At 36.3% G+C, this 6,956-nt stretch overlaps 1 pseudogene; it reads right to left on the bottom strand.

Moving 5' to 3' along the window:
- Positions 1-1,106: 1,106 nt before the first annotated feature.
- Positions 1,107-3,524, bottom strand: LOC148018217 (uncharacterized; annotated as a pseudogene).
- Positions 3,525-6,956: the final 3,432 nt, after the last annotated feature.

The raw sequence follows: 6,956 nt of genomic DNA, 5'->3' as shown, positions 1-6,956 counted from the left end.
TTCATTGAGCATATAATATTTAAAGATTTTATAACTAGTTAGATAACATGAACTAAAAATTTGTTATTGGACATTGTTGATCATTTGTATATCCTTGTGATAGCTTACACTATGTTAAAAAGACTTGGAATAGAAGTGTATAGGTATTTCTTAATCCTTTTGCCTTTGAGGCATGTTAATGAAGCACAAGTGCTTGCTTTTTGGTGCTCTCTTTATCTTAGACATATCTAGAAAATTTGGTTGGATAATGAGACATGGATAAAGAGAAAACCCTCTTGTTCACACTCTAGGTAATACTGTAAGTTGGTAGTAGATTTGGAATTTATAGAATAAAGAATATCATGCTTATGAAATATGTTTTGATGTCCAATGTCTATGCAAATGTATGGCCCTAAGATTATATTAACTAACTATTGTTCTCATGTAGGTTGAATTCAATGACCCCTGAGGAGCAAAAGAAAAAGATAAGGAAGCAATTGCAAGTGGAAGAATTGATGTGGACAAGTGTATTGTCAAAAGCAAGAATCGCATGAATTTTCTTTTCTTTGATTTTGTCTATTTATTTCAGTCAAGAGTTCAAGCTTAGGAGCAAAGTGGATCTAGCCCTATATCCCTCCACAATGATAATGATGATTTCATGGTCAACCAAGTAAAAGCTAAGTGGTTATTTGCATGCAAGGGACACCTCTCATGCAAGTGCTAAACCACTTGCACGAGTTCTATTTTTTAGGTGCTTGTTTCACACACAAAGTCTCATCTAAAAGACAAAAAAATTGTTCCTATCATGTCCTTGCACAAATTTGGCACAGTCACGCCTAAGTCAAACTCATAAAACTATTAAATGCAAAAAAAGGCACATAAATAGGATAGTCATTACATTGCCACAAAGATGTATACCAATCCAAAAAACTAACTCATGTTTAGGAAAAACTCATGAATCATGTTCAATGACAAAAATATGCATAAGTACCATCATCATCACATTGCCAAAAGAATGCATAACAATCCCAAAAGCTACAAACTTAGCATAGTATATGACTCCATACATTCCCAAAATGTGACAATCACCTCTTTAGGGTGCATTAGAAAGATAGACATTGAGACCTTCAAAACTTCATGGCAACCCATATATCATGAATCCCATCCCAATCCACATCTTCCATATCCTGTCGCACCGATAGAGATAAGAGCATAAGTGTGTCCAATTTAGTCAATGTAAGACTACTCCTGTCTTCATCTTTGATGTGATTTTGTTTAGAAAAGCTATGCTCACATATGGCTGTACTCATTGGTACCACAAGTAATTCTTGCCAAAGTTCCATAAGAGTTGGCTATGATTCAACTCGCTCTATTTCACTGTGACAATGTTTCCATGCTTCATGAAATGTAAATCTTTGATTCACTTTATATAATGAGAGACAAAAATTTTTCACTTCAAACTCACATTGGGTGCCATCTATGAGTTTATGCTCTCCATAATCAAACTTTGTGCTAAAATGACCCAAAAATGCCTTATGGATCTGACCTTGCACACAAATATCCTTATCATGGCTCATGCGAAAGAAGAGCTTAGCCACATTATTAAAGTTGGGCAAATCCATAAATCTAGAATTAATGCCACTTATTAACTTCTCAATAAAAGCCTTTGCAAGCGTAATGCAAGCACTTGGTGAGCCTCCACTAAAAGAGTTTGGCAACAAAGAAAAACATACAACATGCTTCTCAATGCAACCATCCTCTTTAACATAAAGAAGCATATTATTTTCCACATTTTTCATAAATTCTTTGAGTCTCTTTGATCCATATCCAAATGAATCACCCAAGTATTTATTTAGAAAAGCCTTAATAACCACATCCAAAGCATTTGCAACATTAGTGATATCTACATGATCCATTTGAAACTTATTGCTCAATGCATTCATCTCATACAATACATCCATCAAAAACCATGAATGAACCAAAAACTATACTTGATAAGCCATGGCAATATCATAGAGAGTTGCATCGTGTACTTTCAAGTCACTCAATAATGTTGGCAACATTTCCACCAATCTTTTCATAACTTTTCCCCTTGACAACCAAAAAACATTGTGTATTCTCAATACCTTTAAAGGGAGATTAAAAGCCTTCATTAATTTATCAAAGACCCTTATGTAGTTGAGTAGACCTTTCAACCCATGCATGAACTTTAATAGCAAAAGCATCCACAAAACCAAATTCCACAAAATTTTCACGTGCATCTGAACTACAAGTGCTTCATGATGGGCAATGCATTGCACACCAATCATATGTGGAACTCTCTCCTTAAGCTTTACAAGCACTCCATTGTTTACACCTTGCATGCAAGAGACACCATTTGAAGCAAATACAATCATCTTTGCAAGACATAAACCCATTTTGTCCAAGAGAGCCATCAATGCATCAAATTTATTTGGATCTTCCCATCTTCCAATGGACATAAAGCCACAAACTTGCAAGTACAAGGATCATTGCCTTCATCCTCTAAATAAAACATATAAACAACCATGTGCTTCTCTAGGGTAAGATCCATGCTCTCATCAATCAATACAGAAAAAAAGGGAATCTTAAGAATGGCATATCTTTCCTAGTATAACGCTTTTGCAATTTTAAGGAACTCCATTCCAAAATTTATATTGGTGTATGCAGAATATTCATCATTCACTAGCATTCTTAGCTTGGGGAAGTTACTATATGTATATCATCTACATCACGTGCATTTAAGGCCTATTTATAAATATCCTTATCTGTGAATTTTTCGTGAATAAAATACAACCCTTTTCTATTCAATCTATAAATTACCCCTATATATATATATATATATATATATATATATATATATATATATATATATATATATATATGGTATTTTTAAAATACCTTATTTTGAACCCACGTGATGCACACATATATTCATAAGTAACTTACCCAAGATTCTTGGAGTACACATATATCGAAAGAATGCACACCGTGAGTAAAAAAATCCAAACGTAAATCCTTAATTGCAATGAAGTACATTACTTGCATGATACAAATGATGTGTTACTTCTCACCATCAATCATTAACTCTACATGCTTTTCTATCAATAATATCTATTTATAACTCTTAAGACTCCATCTTTGAAAAGCTATCTTATGCAGTTTCGATTGTACATGCTTTATCAAAGGGTTGGGAATTGAATGGTTGTGGCTCCCTCTTAGGTATAAGGATTATTCATACCAAATTTTGCACATTGTGTACCTTTTACCCTCTCTTTTCCACTTTTTGGATTAGAAAAAGTGCATGCCCATTTATGTATTTGCCTACCTTGCAGTTTGAAGGTTCTTACCTTTCTATTAGGAAACTCAACAATGGCACCTTCGACCATAGGAGCATAAGCTTCAAGAGCCTCCTCATTTGAATTTATTGTTTGTCTTCTCTTTGTACTCAAAGCATCTGCAATTGACTTTTGCTTATGATCTTTGGCGAGTCTTCCTATCCTCTTGTCAAGATTCGATTCAACCATGGAGTTCTATGACATAAGGTTATTTTCCAATTTAGAATTGAGATGTTCCAAATAATAAGCTAAAGTGTATAAAGTAATATTATCTTTTGCTTTATAAACTATCCATTAAATGATGTAATTTGGCAACATGATAGATTTAAAAAAATTATTGGATCTCAGATTTTCAATGCTCACCACAACCATGTCTCCTCCAGTAAGGCTTCAAGGCCCAAGCAATGTTTAGCTTGTGATGATATCTTCTTCAATGCTTGATCGTGTCAAGCAATCGGCTTCTCCTCTTCCAAGCTCTACCAAATGCTCATTGTTGTCTTGAAAGTTTGGCTTCTTATCTCTCAATGAATTCTACCTATGTCTTGATCTCCTAACGAATGCTCAACATAGGAAATGTCTCAATGTATGCAGCTCTCTACATACTAGTGAATGCACCCATCAAGATTCAACATTTCAGCAGCTAGCCTAACTATATGTAGCTTTGCCTAGGCCACATGTATTGAGGTGCTACTATTATCTCAACATGGGTAGCATACTACACTACGTCCTCCCACTATTGGCAACCCATAGGTGGCAATGCGCTATGCTACTATCCACTATTTAGGATCCAAGTCGAGAGAGAGAGAGAGAGAGAGAGAGAGAGAGAGAGAGAGAGAGAGAGAGAGAGAGAGAGAGAGAGAGAGAGAGAGAGAGAGAGAGAGAGAGAGAGAGAGAGAGAGAGAGAGAGAGAGCTGAATAGTGAGAATCGAGAGTTGAGACTCCAAAGTCACAAAAGAAGTGATCACTGATGAGAGAAAGAGCCTAGGCTAGAGAGAGAGAGAGGTAGTTGACAAACTTTAATGACCTTGGAAGGCAACTAACTCTCTTTGAGACTTTGGCATCACCTCTTAATTCCATTAATAAATTTTATCATTCTAATGTCTAGAATTTTGATCTATCTAGCATCATGATTGGATGTTCCTACGCTTTAAGATCACTCGTAAGTTGTGGGGGTCAAGACTTGGGACCTAGCTTTAAAATTCTAATTCATTTTAGGAAGACTTTTTATAGAGATAGGACTTCTCAGGTAATTTTTTTTTCCAAATGGGCCTTCCACTCTTGAAGTTTCATCTTGGTTTTCTTTTGCATACCCATATAAATTGAAAGCCTTCTCTGGCAACTTTAGAGGCCAAGATTACCTACTGGAAAGATTGCAATTTTTAGCATTGGTGGAGATTATGAAAGGTGCCAATATGTAATCTAAATGCAAAATTCTAGATACCTTGAAATATCCACCCATTCCCTTGTGCCATATGTTTCCATAACTAAGGGTGTGCATGGAAGAAATGTGTCCCCTCTTAAGATTGCAATGGATAGAGAGGCCTACTGTCCTAAGAAGGGCACTTTTATTGTATAAGTTGTTTCTCCAACTAGTAATAATATGCTAGTGATGGATAAGATTTGTGCTAGCTGGAATCTACATTGATAGGACATTGATAAGGAGTTAAGCTTAACTTGAGAGGAAAAAAGAATCTTGCATTTCTTTCAAATAATATATTTTATGTTTGGGAAGGGAACCATCGTATAGTGGCCTAGATGGAGCTTATCTTGAAGAGGTTTTGAAATACAAAGTCATGGCATCTGAGGGCTATAAGCACATGATTACTCCCACTAGGTTTTGTGAGGTCGCATTGCTTGCTAGCCTTTTGTGCATGAATGAGTATCTATTGAACCCTTTGTGTCTTTTTAGAATTATGTCACTCTCATATTGATTATAATCTTTTTATCATGAAGCTTGAATGAGCATGCAATGATAGTTATAAACCTCAAAGACACATTGGTTAATGTTGCCAATATTTGTGATTACCACACAAAGGTGTCCTTGCAAGAGTAACCATCACAAGTTGCTAGAATCTTGGATGCAAAGAAGAAGCTTGAATTAAAAAGCTCCCGATTATGGTATCCATCGATGACAGGAGAGGACATGACATCGTTTATTTATCAAATTATGTATGCTTTATTTGTCAACTTTCTAAACATCTCTCGTGGAAATGTCCTTAATGCACAGGTTTGCAGATTGAGTTTCAAAAGGAATCATGTTTAAAAATTGGAGAGGCAACGAAGAATCTTACTGAAGACTAAAGGTCAATCAAGAAACATGAGGTTTTGGTAGATTTGAAACATAAATACAATGGCCATTGAAAGGTAGAGTCTGAGTGGAAGCACGCAATTAGAAGCAAGAACAAAGCAAGAGCTATGGTGGATGGAGCAAGAGAGCATGAGAGAGAGATGCCGTGTGTGGGAACTCTAGCAGCTATAATGTGTGATCGACCTTCCCTTATTCAAATGTCATTGAAAGAATAAAGAATGAAGTGACAGTGATGGGTGCCCGTGCCGATTGCAATGTACAGGTGTGCAAGTATTATTAGTGTAATGAATACATGAGGGATTAGGCACATATACATTTACCCCCAAAAACTTCCCACTTAAAGATGAATGTGCACCTAGTGAGGAGAGAATAAGAAAAAAAGTAATAAAGTACAAATGTACATAAAGTACAATAGAATGAGGAATAGATGTCATCTCATCCTATGCCCATCACCTTCCTAAGGAAGGAAAAATGTTCCACTGAGAGACTTTTAGTGAGCAAATCTGTAGGATTTTTGTCAATCAAGATCTTGACAAACTCAATAGACTTGTCCTCTACCACCTCCCTAATGAAGTGATAGCACACATCCACGTGCTTTGTCTTCACATGGAAGACCGGAATTGAATGGCACTCATAGAATCTAAATGCAATTTAGGGACTATATTAGTAGTACTAAGGTCTACAACAACCTAGATATCCAAGAAATATTGCCTTCAACAAAGGTGAAGATATAGCTAGAGGTGGACTTCCTATTATCTCCATGTATTGCATAATCAAAGTCAATGTACCCCATGACTAATGTATCCTAAACAACATGACATATGCACATATTTGCAGTGCCCTTAAGGTATCTCATGATTCCCTTCACAATATCCCAATGCCACCTACTAGGTGTACCTATATAGTGTGTCACAACTCCCACTACAAATGCTATGTCAAGATGAGGAGCTATCATGGCATACATCAAACTGCCCATTGCAAATACATAAGGGATATCGGCCACCTCAGGCTTCTACTCATCAGACTAAGGACACTCGGCCTTATTAACCTTCACATAAGAAGGTAAAGGACAACTAATCGACTTAGCATCTTGCATATGAAACCACTCAAGAACCTTTTGGATGTACTCCGTTTGCGATAAGTAAAGGAGACCCTTAGAGAGATCATGCATGATGCACGTCCCAAGAATATCTGAGGCCTATCCCTTGTATTGCATCTCAAGGCTCTTCTTGAGCTGATTTTTCAAGGCATCCAACTCATCATCATGAGCACTCCCAGCAATCAACATATCATCAATATAGAGTACCAAAATC

The sequence above is a fragment of the Lygodium microphyllum genome, chromosome 21 (genome assembly GCF_053477565.2).
Source record: "Lygodium microphyllum isolate KBCC chromosome 21, Lygodium_microphyllum_v1.1.10, whole genome shotgun sequence".
NCBI lineage: Eukaryota > Viridiplantae > Streptophyta > Polypodiopsida > Schizaeales > Lygodiaceae > Lygodium > Lygodium microphyllum.
The sequence above is the reverse complement of the archived record's forward strand: the minus strand, read 5'-3'. Positions and strand labels throughout refer to the sequence as shown.